The sequence below is a fragment of the Amblyomma americanum genome, chromosome 6, assembly GCF_052857255.1.
Source record: "Amblyomma americanum isolate KBUSLIRL-KWMA chromosome 6, ASM5285725v1, whole genome shotgun sequence".
Lineage (NCBI taxonomy): Eukaryota > Metazoa > Arthropoda > Arachnida > Ixodida > Ixodidae > Amblyomma > Amblyomma americanum.
In genome coordinates, this window is record NC_135502.1 from 87550216 (window position 1) to 87566577 (window position 16362).

General features: G+C 44.9%; 1 pseudogene across 1 annotated transcript in view; it reads right to left on the reverse strand.

Annotated features, from left to right (window-relative positions):
- Positions 1-15451, reverse strand: part of LOC144094822 (uncharacterized) — a 45414-nt pseudogene extending 29963 nt beyond the window's left edge. Inside the window, exon 1 of the transcript XR_013306587.1 lies at positions 15209-15451. The product of XR_013306587.1 is annotated as an uncharacterized LOC144094822 (transcript). The remainder of the gene's footprint in view (positions 1-15208) is intronic.
- Between the last annotated feature and the right edge of the window lie 911 nt (positions 15452-16362).

Here is a 16362-nt window from a genome sequence, read left to right on the forward strand (position 1 = left end):
GCGCGGTTTAGGTTCCCTCCGAGATGCGAGACAGTTACCTTATGTTTCATTTCTTTATAAGCAATCGAGATGTCCCCCATTAAACACTCACGCCTATCCTTCTTCTCTTTTTATATCCTCCCGCTCCTCCCTTCTCTTCTTTAAGGCATCCATGATGCTATGTGAGCTCCCGGAGCTGCGACTGCCTAAACGCGCCGCGGTCAACAGGCATTCGGACAGGAAAGATGGTGAAGCACGGGGATGTATGGGGCGAAAGAGGGGAAATGGCAGCGTGGAGAAGAGAGGGAAGAGGTACAGGAGAGGAAAGCCGTATCCGAGAGCGCGGCTCACGTTATGATGCAGGTTGGAAGGGGGTCGTGCGACCTGCGGCCGCTCGCGAGGTCAACTACGCGGCGCTTCTTGGCGAATTCCCGGCGGAGTCGGATCAATGGCGATACCTCAACTGCGCGGCACGCGGAACGCTCCGGTGATGATCGGGCCTCGGTGACTGAAGAGCGAATGATGCCGGTTACAGGTGAGCGCGAGAGGGCGCAGGTATGTGCTTGTATTAGAGGGCTCGCGAGAGGAGGAAGCGGGCAGGCCGGTGACAGCTGCGGCAATTTATCGAGCAACATTAGTCCGAGGAATGCGTGCAGGACGCGTGCTGTGGGAAGAGGACGCGACCTCGCGCTGAGTCTGAACTGGCAGTGCGGCGATGAAAGAGCAATGGAGCATGGGGAGCGAGGCATAATGGCGCTCTGCGAGCGGTGCGGCCGAGAATTTCAATTTGAACCGCTGTCGACATTACTCTTAGTGAGTGCCTGAGCCTTTACTGTTTTGTTGCAGCCTAAAGAGGCAATTTTTGTAGGCCACTTAAGCCATGAATTCTGGTTTTTCAGCTTCGAAAGTTTATACTTCGGGTGTTATATACGGTGCGTCGACGATCGAGCTCATGCTTGCCTCGTAGTATTATCGAGCGAAACAATTTTACGCACCGTACACAACCGTTAGAGGGTAGATAATTTGATAACAAAAACACTAATTAGTAGGATGCCACACATAACAGGTCGCACCGAATACGCGATTGTTCATGCACAACACACCTAAAACTGAACCTAAAACCTAAAAGCAATCCTTCTTGGGGCTTTTCTTGCTTCTCAGTGCTTGTTTAAGAAAATTCCTGCCCGTTTAAGTAAGTTTAGCGAGAAACAAATCATCCCCTCGATTCTAGGCGGCGGTTTTACTACCCTTCTATTCCAATACCGCAAAACAGAAGGAATGCAACGCACGTCACAGGTACATTTTGTCCTTTTTCACAATTACAGCAAATCATTATATAATAAAGGGTGACGAGCGGTTTTTATCTTTCGAAGAACGTGATTCTATCAGCGTTATCTGCTTCAAAGCTTCGCAAGACCACCGGTGGGAAAAGCAAAAGATGAAAAGGAAGACCTCCGTCGAGTTTGAGCCCCGTGCCTGGGCCTGCACGGTGCGAAATTCAATTTTCTCCAACCAAGGTAATTGAATGATCGATGACGCGAAGACCTTTCCTGCGGCCAATTAGTGCTTCGGCGATTTTCTCCGGGGCGCCCCTTTCCCGTCTGCGCTGCTATCTTTTTCTCTCTTAGTGGGCACACCGGTTCCGCACACCTTCGGCACGTATGTGTGCGTGCACGATGCTTGCTGCTTGGCTCCGCTGTTGCAGCTTCTCTCTTCGTCTTCTTCTTCTTCTTCTTCACCCCAGGTATATGGCACATACCCACTCGGGGGGATCGGCCAAGGTGTAGTTGAATAAACAAAGAAGTTTCCATGGAAGATGACGACAAAATTGTAGTACCAATCGTGAATTTTGAAAAATCTATGAATAAAAACAACAGAACAATATTGACAGTTAAATAACAGACCGCATTTTGGTGAAAAAAAAAGAGCTTATAGAACTTTAAAATAATTAGCACATCAACCTACCAGTTGGAATTATGTAATCGTGGAGAAACCCACAAATAGAACCCAATGCAAATCCCTTGGCGTTCGCACCAAACGATAATAATACTGGCAAAGATAAAGAGAGCCCTAACCTGGAGAGAGGGACCTCCAGGTAAATCTTTCTCTGAAGTGCGAACTTTGGGCAGTAGAGGAGAAAATGGTCTAAAGATTCAAATTTCCCACATGTGTCACATAGATTCGTCGGTGTCAACCCACACCCTCTCCTTTATCCTCATCGCCAGGGCACTCACATCCTATAGGCTTGTGGCTTATTTTGTTTGTGACGAGGGCGCCATTATATAGAGGAAGCACGGTACTCAGGTGGACAATGGACCTTGTCGCTTCACACTTCCAGACCAATCCGGGCACTTCAGAGGTTCATGTGTGATAACTATCAGCTAGTCTGCTGTGTCAAAACTACTCTGTACAATGGACCTTGTGGTGCATACAGTGCTTGAGTGCCTTCCAATCGCTCCTGATCTAAAATTGCGTTAGACGGAACTGTCTGCGTTGTTGAAGAGAAAACACTATCGGTGACTGGTCGTATATTATTAAAAAAAGTGACAAAAGTAAAATGTCGTGAACATAAACAAAAAATAAATATATACAAAGAGACTTAATATAGGTGCTCCTCTGAGGCTGCGCATGTCACATAGAAAATTTTGTGAGGTATTCAGTTTTCGCTATGCTATCCTGTTTTTGCACAGCTGTCAGCAATCTAGCAGCGGCAAACGAAGATAAAATTCATCAAAAACAAAACAAATTCAGCTTCCTGGAAGGGTGTTGCTAGATATTTTAAAAGTTCTAACGCCCGTATTTTTTCCAAGCTTCGTTACGTTTTCGCAATTTGGTCATCGGCTGAAAAATATACATGTGTTTGTTAGCAACCATTGTCGATGTGTATACAATGCCCTCACCCACCTAATCCACCTAATACGAAATCCTCACCAGGAAACGCAGACTCAGAAAATAATAAGCAACACAGCTTGTCACGGCTCTCGTGTGTCGCAGAATTTTGTACGCCACCCCGCACTTAACGCTAAAACAAACACAAACTCAAGAACTCTAAGCTGCAATGAACGTTCGCCACAAAGCCGCCAAGGGCCTATCCGTATATCCCGTGAAACAAACGACGGCAACAGACGGGCGTCTTCCTTATTCTCAAGGAACAAAAAGAACAACACATATACAGAGATGTAGCACGGTTGTCTGAAACGGAGCTGGGGTGCCACATCCTCTAACGTGCAGGAATGACCCCCATTCAACTAACGCCAATTAGTCAGTGCCCTAAGCTGCAGCACAGCATGACATTCACAAATATAGCAAAAAATATGACGCGATGCCTCCACGAAGGACAGCGTCGAGAACGAACAAAGCATCACCGCAGAGACAGAGCATGTGCAACGATATAGATGGGCGCAATACGCTCTAACATGGGGTAATTCACGTACGCATTATAGGGGCACGGAAAAACAATAACTCATACGGCGGAGCTCTTCTCCAACCCCCACAACGTTACTGTGCTGGAAATCTATGCGATGATGTATGCTACAAAAACCTCTGTACGCACTAGAAAAACGCCAACATTGACATCTGTCTACTGCATCAAAGCCATACGCAATATGCAACGCAGTCTGCTGGAACCCCGACTACGTGACATTCTAATCAAATCACACAAACGCAATGCCAACACTACAGTCTTCCTGCACTGGATACCTGGTCATAAGGGGATCTAGGAAAATGTGTTGGTTCATCAATTATCCCGTGAGACTAGCAACCTTGCGCCCTAGCTTCCCCTAGACAAAACCAATGTCGTCGGAAGACGCTGTCACAAGTAAAGAGCAAATTGCCGAACACTACTAGAAGATTAGAGAAAACAGCACACGCCTTATCATCCCACTAGCGTTCTCGAAATTTGGATGCAGTGATACAGATCACCTTTCCAGCTTTCCGTAGACCACGACAGATGCAGAACGCGTCCTCTACTACTTGGGTAATGCTGCTATTATCTCTCGTTTTTTTTCTACTAGCTACCACCAGAATTGCTCGGCTTCACTCGGTTTCGGCATATGACCATTGCGCACAAGCGGAGCAAGCGCTCTTTTTCACTATCGTTCAGTACTGGCCTCGATATAAGTTTTTTTTCGCACTCCTCTTTTACGATCTATCACTTTCCGCTCTGGTGAAATGGTGTCACTGCATTCTTGAAACAACGCAATGTGGGAGGGGGAGGTGGGCACATTTAACACAAATAAAAAATCTCATGGGGCCTCCTTTTTAAAAATGTACGTACACATACCTGCCCAATTTTCAGCCTTATCGGTTTCGAAACACATGTATACAAGTACGCGCTAGTACTGGGTTGCTCAGATTCGTCGACTCGAGTAATTTTCCTTGACGTTTCCGCTGTCACCCAACCTTCGTCTGTCTGCGGGCACGATTTGGTGTGTGAGCCTCTGCACCAGTTATAAAACCGTCGTTCATGCTATTAGGTTTGCAAGTACTAACACATGTGTACGTACGCTGTAAAATTACCCCGTTTCTAATTCTGAAAAGTGACCAAAAGAGCTGCAGAAAATATCCTCATCGAAGCGATTTATCCTCTATCAAAATCTTGCATAGTACGTTATATGTTAAGCAATAATCACCACCTGAGAGCAGACTTATGGCTACAAAGAGGCCCTGAAGAGATTTCTGTACTTTTCGCCATTTAAAAAGAAACCTTGTTCCTGGGGGCGACGACGGTATCTACTCTCCTCGAGATAGTCGCGCTGCCATCTGAGTTGAACGGCCCGGGAGGCTAATTTATTGGCGAACTGAATGCAAGCTCGAAAACGTCAGTAGTGTTTTTGGATTGTGTTAAATAGAAGTCGACAGGGCGTAGTAGCGCCTCACGTGAAAAGAATACGCACACTAATTAAAGAAAAATTGTACATATTTACTGAAAATCACATATATCTTGAGGCTATCGAGAGTTTTGAATACATGGAGCGAAAACAAAATAACAAAGACAACGCATGCATCTTTTACAGTTAATCAAGTGCAAACAGGGGAATGGTTGAATGTACCGAAACATCATAACACACCTCTTGCGATAAAATATTTTTTTGTAGCGCATATTGAAATAAAGTCCCAACAAAATAGAGAAGTCATGTTCTATAAAGGGCATGCGATCCACGAAAAGGGTATGTGATACAGTGACTGCTATACGAGAGCCCATAAATGCTCGTGGAAAACAAAGTAAAACGCTGTATTAGGGAAGTAGCCCAAGCGCTCAGAGATTAAAGCTTAGGCTCTGTCTCCAATCCTCTCGTCGGAGCAGCGAGAGCTGTGGATGCGATGCGGCGGTTTCCATAGGGGTTTTCCCCACGCGCTCGCGGAGGACTCTGAATGAAAAATGGTGTGACGGAGCTAGGTCATAATGAAGAAACGTTTTCCGCTATCTGCACTTAATTTTGAGTGCCTAACCCAAAATCAACTTATCAAAATGCATTTGTTTTGAAGTAATGCTCATTCGAGCGAAATCACCGTGAGGAAGAAAGATAATTGCAGAGGGGCAGAGGACAAGTGATGAAACAGCCAATGAGGGAAGCTACTGTGCAAGATTATTTCGTTCGACAGAGACTGCAAATGGGGCGGAGATTAGCGAGACGCTCACTTTCCCCATTAGCTGTGGAGCTCGGAATAACGCTGCGCCATCTTCGCCTGCGTTCGCGTTGAGAGTGCTATGCCCACACACTAAATAGTCTCCTCGAAAAGAACATATCAAAACCGTCCTAATGCATAATATGCTGGTACTAGAAAAAATTAATATAGGTTGGAGGTAGAAGCGTGAGGAGTTAGGCCCCCTGTCTTACTCCGTTCCCTATTCTGCCTTTTTTGCCTATAAAAGACAGGACAACGACAGAGCAGCTGTTGAACGTTCGCGGATTTAGTAACTGTCGCCTGGGGTCTCATTATCTTCTAGTTATATGTAGTGGATTTATATGTAGTGGTATGTGTGCATACATATATATATAAACATATATATATATCTGTGCGTGTGCGTGTGCGTGTGCGTGTGTGCGTGTGTGCGTGTGTGCGTGTGTGCGTGTGTGCGTGTGCGTGTGCGTGCGTGTGCGTGTGCGTGTGCGTGCGTGTGCGTGTGCGCGCGCGCGCGCGCGCGTGTGTGTGTGTGTGTGTGTGTGTGTGTGTGTGTGTGTGTGTGTGTGTGTGTGTGTGTGTGTGTGTGTGTGTGTGTGTGTGTGTGTGTGTGTGAGTGTGAGTGTGTGCGTGCGTGCGTGCGTGCGTGTGTGTGTGCGTGTGTGTGTGTGTGTGTGTGTGTGTGTGTGTGTGTGTGTGTGTGTGTGTGTGTGTGTGTGTGTGTGTGTGTGTGTGTGTGTGTGTGTGTGTGTGTGTGTGTGTGTGCGCGCGCGTGTGTGCGTGCGTGCGTGCGTGTTCTTTTTACTGCGAACGGATATACCAGGAACGAGAAGCTGGTCGTTATTAAGGCGACTGCTCCGTAAATGCACCTCTAAGCAGTTGTACTTAGAGTTGCGTTCAATAAGCACTTATCCGCAAGTGGCACGCAGATGTTAACTTCTTTTTGAGACACAAGACTCTACTAATTTAACTGTAATTCTTCAAAAAGACAAAGTTATCACGTCACAGTTTTTCAAAGACATTTAACAGGTTTTTAGAGAGGTGCCTCCGTTGCTAAAGTAACAATGTATACAACAGTGGCATCCACCATCATTTCTTCCAGTTTAGCACTCGCAGTTGCGAAATACGTAGGTGCGAGAATGGCAAACAAAAATTCGCGACAGCAATTTTAGAAGCTTGTAGTAATGGTAGAAATTCGTCTAACGTAGGTTGATAATGCGCATGTGGTCGCTAAACGATAACATTGGCTGACCATTCAGGAAAGTCTTATCAACGAATGAGGCGCGACATTCCCTTAAAAGAGGCAAAATTGCCCACCTGCCACTTTTTCGGCAGACTACTTCTTCGTAGCCGCATGGCTGCGTTTGTGTGGACGCTTATGAGTGACTCCTCTCTTATGGCAAATTTACTCCGCAGTGGCGGATTCTGCAAGCAGCGAAAAAATATTTATTTATTGTTAAGAATTGTTAGAGCTTGCATTTCTTCTTGTGAGAATCTTGAAGTTTGAAGTGATTTTTAACCAATTTTTAATTTTCAGGAAATAGAATTTTGTTATAAAGATGCCGAAATGCAGAGCGAAGAAAGATAAATTAGGTCCTGATGGCGAAGGAAATGGCTGCGTCGGAGGCTGCAGCGCCTGACCCGTCACATTCTTAATTTACTTTACACCTCGTGAGTCCGACTTTCGCTTCCATTAGGTGGCATATCATAGCACGCATATTGTGCCATACTTTCAGCAGCTGAGGCTGCAAATTTCGAAAATGTGGGGAACCCCACTGAACGTATTGCTTCCCGAAATTTGTCGCCGGCCATCTCCCTTTTCTTCCATTTACCTGTCGTCAAGAAGGAGATGCGGCAGGAAGTAGCGAGCGGCATAAAGACGCACAGGAAACTGCGGAGGCGACAAGGTGGCGAAAGTGCATTAGGAGGTGTCATAGTGAAGAATAAAATTGAAGATAGAAGTGTCAGTGATGGAAAGAAGGAAAGCGGAAGCTAGAATAGGCGCACATACAAAAGGCGCCGCACTCGGGCAAAGGAATCATAATAGCTCTGACACTTTCTTCCTAGTGCTGCTTGCGCTGAAGACTAATCTGCCAGGGATAAATTGGGCGGACTTTTGACATGATTAAAAAAATGCCCAAAGTGCGGAAACACTTTTATTTACTGCATTTCATTTTTCCATAAATCGGCTGGTTACCGACACCACCCGAGTTCTGTCGTCTTCCACTTCACTTCTTGATTTAATATTTGTTAGCAATACACTTCCAGGGTGTTGAGTGAGTGTCGACGACGGCAAATCTGACCGCAAATTACTAGTACTCTCATGACCCGCATCAGTCACTTGCAAAACGAAGAAAACACCGCATACCATTGTCAAGGACTATGAGCGTGCAGATGACACTGCAAATTTTAAATGTACTTGAGTACAGATTTGTCAAATTCGGCACATTGACGGATGTGCGTGAACTGTGGTCCTGTTTCAAAAACGTTGTACATACTTGCGAAAAGAGATACGTTTCGCTCCGAAAAAAACGCATAAACAGGGAGTACCCGTGAATAACGCGCCAGATTATTTAAATTAAAAGAAAAATAAAACGTCGGCGAAAAAGGAAACAAGAACGAGATTGCAAGTTTTATTAGCTGTTTACAGAGCAAAGTTTGGGATGCAAAAACTCGCTTCGTTGATTTGACATTGCCTTCTTTTATAGCCCACAACCCTCATAAGTTTTGGCGGCACTTATCTGAGGACCAGTGAACAGGTTCCATCATTACAGATTTCAGTTACACTATAAGTAAACCTGATGCTATTGCAAATGAATTCAGTAAGTTTCTCTAGTCCCTTTTCACCCGAGCGGACTCCCACGATTTTCTACCCGCTTACACAATCAAGGAACCCATGACAGAACTAATCATTAGTGAAGCTGGAATCCTTTCTCTTTTCCAAAAAGTTGACACAAAAAATCTCGGGGTCCTGATTTCATCTCTAACACATTTGTAGCCCGATACGTTGACTGGGTGTCTAAATACCTGCATATAATTTATACAAGATCCTCAGAAACACTCGTAACTCCAGATGACTGGCACTGTGCCAAAATAATTCCTATACACAAATCGGGCTCTAAAACTGAACTGAATAACTATCGTCCGATATCGTTAACAAGCACAATCTGCAAAGTGATGGAACATATTATTTTTAAAGCCATATTCTCATATCTAGAAAATAATAATCTCATTTACATAAAACAACATGGTATCAGAACAGGGCTTTCAACAGTAATGCAGCTTGCTGAAATTACTGTCATCGATGTCATCAACGCTAACACAATTAATGAAGGCAACCAGATAGATTCTATATTCTTAAATTTCTCCAAAGCGTTTGATATTTTTCCTCACGATGACCTTATAACAAAATTACCATCTTTTGGGATTGATTGCTACATTGTGTCATTGACTTCCTGCAATTTACAGAACAGAAAACAGTGTTAAAATAGGTGGCTACGTTTTGCAGAACCTGGATGTGTATTCGGGTGTACCCCAGGGATCAGTTCTTGCACCTCTTTTGTTTCTCATTTACATAAATAATATTCATTCCTGTGTTAGTTCATCAATCCAGCTTCGCCTTTTTGCGGACGATTGTGTCGTATACCTAGCTGTAAAAAAAATTAGATCAAATTCTCCTTAACAATTCCTTAGAATCAATCCAGACTTGATAGTAAAGCAGCTGAATGGGCTAGTTGGTTTTGCATCTTGGTGAAAAAACAGCGCACAAGCAGACACAGACAGAAAGAAGGGGACAGCGCTTGTCCCCTTCTTTCTGTCTGTGTCTGCTTGTGCGCTGTTTTTTCACCAGACTTGATGTAAGGCCTGGGGAATGAAACTTAACGCGGATAAGACCAAAAGCATCACATTCACTAATAAGAAGTAGCATCTAAGTTTTACATACACACTTGGTGACACACATGTTAAAAAATATGATCAGGTGAAGTATCTAGGACTCATCCTAACATTCAACCTGCGTTGGGAACCCTACATCAAATCAGTTCTTTCTAAAATTGAAGGTACATGAAATTAATTAAGGAGAAAGCTGCGTAACACGCAGACCTATATTAAACACAGTGCCTATAAAACTCTTATCAGACCTACCCTAGAATATGCGGGTATAGTTTGGAGCCCCCATCAAAAAATTTTAATAAACAAATTAGAGCACATCCAAAAACTAGCAGTAAGGTTTGTTTACTCAAAGTATTCACGCCAGACTAGCGCTACCAGTGTAATAATTCGATCTAATTTACAAAGCTTGTCACAGCAAACAATCATTTCAATATTAAAGTTTTTGTTCCAACTTCTTCACGGCCACTTCAAAATAACAAATTCACAATACTTACACCCCCCTTTCAAACAGTGGTATAGAACTAACCATAGTAAAACATTCCGTCAAGCAATCGGCCGTGTAAATATCCACAAATATTCCGTTTCCAACTGCCATATCCTATTGGAATAAATTACCGGAAGATGCGGCGAAGTGTACGTCCGTTAAATTAATTAATTACATTGAAAAAATTGACTTTTCTGTTTAATTCTCTCCTATTCTTTTTGTGTATGAATCAGAGATCTCTGTATTTTTGTATTTTTGTTTAATTTTGTTTCATCACATTGGTGCAATGTAAACACTCCTGCATGGACCCGAAAGGGGCCTGCAGTATGTTTAAAAATAATAATAAATAATAAATATGAAAGGGTCTTCAATCTTTCGTTCTTTTTTTGGCGGCTTACGACCATTGGCGGATTCGCGGAGCAAGTAACAGCGAAACGCGAGTAGCGGTGGAGCTGGAGACCACACCAGAGAAGAGTACGGGGAAACGGACTCAGGGCAAGCGAAGGAGGCGCTCTACGAGCAGCCATGGGGAGGGTACCGGAAGGGTATTACACAAATGCCACGAGAAAAGAGTGTGACTCACGAATCAAGAAACAGAAGAATGAAAAAGAAATGGCTCATAGAGGACCTTCATTGCCTGATTCCAGGAACGCGGGAAGGGCAAAGAGGAAGATGAGAGAGACGTTCGCTCTCGATGGCAGTGCGAGTGAGGGCGGCTGGCTGACGGTCACGGAGGAGGGGATTTACGGATGATGATTGGGGACAGCCGGTCGTCTAAGTATAGTGCCTCCGCATTTGGATATGTCGTGGAATAACGGCACCCGGAGTGATGCCATCGAGGCCTGGTTTGCAGGCTGCGACTGTTTGCGTATGTACCTGCAGAAATGTTGCGGAGGGGGGGGGGGGGGGTAGTGTAAGGGTCAGTTTCTAGCAGCACAAGGCGAATCAAGCAAATCGAAGGAGCAGCGAAATGAGCGCCGCATAGGCATCCCTCTCTCTCTTTCTTTACTCAACTGACGCGCCTTTCGTCCGCAGAAATGCGCACCCTCTAGCACACACACTCACACACAAAAAAACTTGGAATAACATTTTTTTCGATCATGAATTTATAGTTCCGTTTTACCAGTATCCTGATGCTATGCTTTGTTACTTTTGTATTGAGCTGGACTAGAAGCGGAGAGAAGCGCCCAGAGATCGATTGAGAAAGCACTCAACGCGATCGCAAGGAACGAATATTCAGGCTTACCGAGCGAGTGATTCCGGGCCGCTCGAAGAGTCTCGACGTCGAGCTCTTTGGTTGCTTCGATGCTCCGCGCGCCTTTTTGAATGCTATTTCAGCTGTCTGCTATTTATAATTATCTGTGTTTCAATGCGTATGAGCCTATCGGGTCAGTTTCTGGCTCGCTGCGCACGAATGTATTAACTTAGCCTATGGATCTTCGGTGTTTGCTGTGAACGGACGGAAAATAAATTAGTATAACTGGGGGGACGTGTCTCCTGCGTGAGATTGAAGAAGTGCGCGTTCGAATGGGATTTGCAGCCGACAAATACGAGCAAGCAAAATTAATTTTGCTTTAACTTCGCACGCATGAATGCTGGGTTTATTGGGCAAATGTTGGAGCCGATTGCACATATGACATGAGAAGTTATTGATTTTGATAGGTGAACCGCAGTGACTTGAATATGAAATGTTCGATTTTTAATTAACCGCACTCAGTGTAGCTTCAAGCCGAATCCACAGAGTAAATAATTACAGGTCTGGTTTATGATCGCACTAGTAAGATGAATAAACGCTTTCGCATGCTTACATGCGCAGAGATGCTGTCTAAAAATTTTAAGAGTAATTTTTGAATGGGCGCGCGCGCTTGACCTTAATAATAAAAGTGCATACGCGCATTATGATGTAGTTTTAGTTGAATGTCGCGAATAGTCAGTCTCAGGCATTAAGTAGCATTTCCTTCGTTGAAGAGTAAGAAGGCTAACCGAAATTTTTTTTTGCGGCTCAGATTTTACACATGATGAGCGAATGCAGAGTGAGACGAAACTAAATTTGAACGTATGCTAAACGAGCTTCGCGCGAACTTACCTTACATTTTGTCGCCTCCTCTTGCCGTGAACAGTATTGTGTAATATTCTCCTAAAATGACGACTTTAGGTAGCAATTACAATAAGGTTGCAGATAACCTCTTTTAGCTAATTTATGAGGAGGGGGATACGTTTAAAGCATTGAATGCGCACACCATTCGGGAGTCTACGAACTCCCTCGTTACTCGCAGATTATAGGCATATTGTCGTGTGCAGGTATGAGAGAAACGACACCGCCCCTGCATAAAAGAAGTTTTTATATCGAGCTTCTGTTCTTCACATTTCTTAATTTATTTGTCACGTATATTTTTATCAAGCTGTACCCAGAAACTAGGTTATAGCAAACGTTGATTATCAGGTTTTCAGAAGAAAAAAAAAGCACTTTCTCAGGTCCTTTCGTGAGAGATGAAATTTTGTACCTCCTTTATGGGCATTACTGTCTGCTTTTATTTCTCTAGTGGTCAATGTTGCTGCAAAAATAAGTCCTCTCAATATAGCCTCATCGACTCCATACTTTCTTAAGTATGCGCCCACCTGCTATGCTTGTACAGACGCCTCAACTAATAGAATATTTGTGGAAAAATTGCTTGATATATTTGTGTGGTTGCATTTTCTTGAAGTATATATTTCATTCTAATTCACCCCTCTCCACGCGAAAGCAAAAAGCAACACAGTAAAGTAGGTTTCGAAAGCTTTCCCGCACATAATTACCTTTTGCAGCAAAGACAGCATACCAGGCTCAAAAATTGACAGGCGTTCAGCGATGGACTTTGTTGCTAGATGCAAGCCTAGTCCCAGCTATATTATGCTGTTGCGAGGAAAGAGGCAGAGAAGGGGCGAGAAGGCACGAGGACTTCATTCATTGCTATTATTACTCGCAGTGCAGGAGAAGACTCGATAACCAGGACTATTTTCTACCGCCCTAGAAGCCTCCCATCCTTTGACGAGATCATCGCCCCCTTGCACAATGTGCCCCAAGTTTTTATTGCACTACGTGTGCTGTTGCCTAATATAAAACCTGTTTCTTGGACAGAGGAAGCAAACGGGAAGACAGGGAGGACCATAAGTGGTATGCGCCAAGTGAACTGAACTAACCATCTGAAAGTAGCTCTCACAATGGCTACAATTTCAGGTTTTGACTAACTTATCCGTTACTCAACGTGCAGCTGCGCTTGTGGGTTCCCAAAAACTTAAAATAACGCTAGTTTGTACCTTGAGTGCTCTGTGATATTAGACATTGCTCTGCATGCTCCACTACACTGAACAGGAGACGCTTTTGGAACTCGTGTGTATCTTTCTTTCGTCGTGCTATGTTCTCGCTTAAGTCTAAGTCTCAGAACTTTTGTTTAAATGGAGACGCTATGCTATATTCAGTAAAGTGTCACCCGGACAAATACAGACATTAGTATGAGTCTCACTATAAAGTGCGAATGTTACATGGTTTTCGTGCCCTGAATGATTGAGACTATGATTTCGTTAATTTTGGCTTTGTGGACGTGACAATTCAAAAAGAAAAAAAGCCTTATAAAGCCTCCGCACATTTTGCTTTCACCAGAAAACAAAGTAGAGAGAGCGAGAGCTAAACTACAGCCCTCTTCTCATCTCACTGGGTCGCCAGCTTCTGGGTAGACTTGCATCAGACGGGTACGTATATGGCATGTTCTGAAGCGGACCCACTACCTGGTACCCACTCTCCATATGGCGCCAAGAGAAAGTTCATTCCAAAGCCACTGTTGTAAATCTCCGAAGCGCCACGCCATTTTTGCAAGACAGTCCATTAATAGCTATTTTAGCTGGAGAGTGAATCAGAAGTTTCGCAAGATTTGACGAGCGCCATATCAGTGAACCAAAACGTAGACTTCGTCGAACTCGAGTGAAAAATATTCTGAAGAGAGATAAAAGTAAGATCAAGTTAATTTAGATAGTCATTATCTTGAAAACAATCTTTAAGTCCTCCAAACCTCATGGTACAGTGCTGTTCTAGAAAGCTCAGTTAGCTAACTGGGCTCTCTAACAGCGTATGAGTGCTAGAAAGTACTCGAGCTTGTTTTTACTTCTGAATGAATTTGCATGCACTCTTACGCGGAGAGCTAAACTGAAGGTTGCGAAGGTGAGTGAAGTTTGGGGGTGAAGAATGTGGTACATAACCACGTGAACTATAAGCGAGCTTTCTCGCGTTCGGGGAAAGGGTACTCAGTATCCTTATCATGTGTTCAATTGGTTTCTTGTTGGCAATAAATTAACTTTCCATGCTCGTTGAACTGAGTATGCTAAGGAAACAATGCCGTTAGCCAAAGTATTTAAAGAGAAATTGTTGAGGCTTATGTTGAGGTCAAGAAAAGAGTTGGTCATTTAGAACATGAAACAAAAATAAGACGACCATTACCTTCGGTTTGTGGAATTGATGTCATGTGATCATTCGTTAAAAATAAAAATACGCGTAGGACGCTGCTCAATCAGCTGCGGACTGTTTATCGGTAAAACGAACCAATGTGCAGATCAATTCGCAAGCGCGCTCGTATTTGCCCAGTCGCGTACATTTCCGTGCGATCGATGTATCAGAAGAAGCTCAACTGCTGACCGCATTTTTCGCATAGAGATGATATTACGGGGCTAAGAAAGTCATCTGAAAGAGAGTTCAAAATCTTACTTGACAATTTTCGTGACGCAGACAATTTAGAACTTCGTGAAGGAGGGTGAAAGCAAATACTAATGAATCATCCGATCATATAAATCTTCGCGTTATACCCTGCGAGATAAGAAGATGCAATGTGTGTACAGCCCGTTGAACATGGACCTGCTGGGCTAGTAGGTGCGTAGATTTCAAGTTCCGGTCATGAAGCCACAGCATCCATCGGATAGAAAAGAAGTACTTGCCTACTTTTGTAGGCCAGTTTCCAATGATAGTTTAACTGACCTCATTGATTCACAACGGGCAACGCCCTTGAACGCGAGATTAACACAGCCGAGAGGTCGCGCGGCGCGCATCTTTCAAGGCTAGAAAGACCCGCGTTGGCTTGCACAAAGAGCGCCACACGCGCTTACTCATTGGCGCACCCTCCGCATCTCCACCCAGCGGCGTGACCCGGAGGCGAAACGAACCGCGCGTGACCGCGGCACTGAGTCGTGCGGGGGCTCCCCCACCTGACACGGCTGCGACCAGGAGCAGGAGCAGGGTGACCCAACCACGCCGTCGTCCGCGCTGGCTCCTCCTTCCACCCGTGGCACCGACGGGCCGTGAGACACACAACTCCATGGCCGAAACGACGTTGCCTCCATGGACGTGGCGGCCGCCGGTACAACCTGCACCACTAGCACCTGTATCGGTGTAATATTCCTTCGACTCCTGTTTGGGTGCTGACAGGGCCAGAGCTCGAGGGAGCGCCGCGGGACGCCTTCGATCCGCTATCTGGCGTCGTGTAGCCACCGTTTCAACAGTAGTCGGGGCCCGTGCGCGCGAGGGAGCGAGCCTGAAGGGGCGCTGCCGCCGCCACCTCAAGCGCCCTCTTTCCCGTTCCCCAATGCCGAGAAAGAGAGCCCCCCCCCCCCCCCCCCCTTCTTCTCCGTGTCGGCAGGAGAAAGTGAGGCCACTCTCGGGAATTTAATGCGCCGGCGCCCTCCGTGCTTTTGTCTCGTGTGTGTGTCTGTTTCGCTGCGCTTTATACGGCTCGTGAGCGCGAATTATGTGATCTTCGTTCTTTGACGAGCCTTGCTTTTGTTTCCACCGCACATCTAGCTACTTCTTCGTTTGTTTTTGCTATTCGGGACTATCGCGAAGAAGCGCGAGCCGCGGTACGGCATGGGAATGGCTCCGGATACGCCGAGAGGGGATGTGCCCTCGCGAAAGATACTGCTTTGCGCCAAGCTCTTCGCTGTCGCTCAGCGTCTATTTTTTTATAGTAATTTTCTGCAAGCGTTCAAGACCATACTTTAGCTCTACTGCGTTCAATCCAAGCCGCTGCCTTCACTTTGCGAATAATCAGAAGCAGAAACAGTCCCAAGAGGAAACGTGTGACACGCAAGCAGTGCACAGACTTCTAGAGTCATTGTCTTCGTATTTGTAGGCTACTTTGTACATTTTTAAGTAAATAGATATCAACTAGGGCTCAGCATGGCTTCTACATTCGTTTCTGAGAATTCTTCATTATACAAAATTGAATAATTCAAAAGACAAAGTAACTATCGACCCAGAACGCCGATGAGACGGAAGCACATGATCAAGAGAACCCGCACCAAGCGCGAACGAAGAGAATACAACGTTAACAAGACTGTCGATAACGAGGAAGGCAGCGCAAACA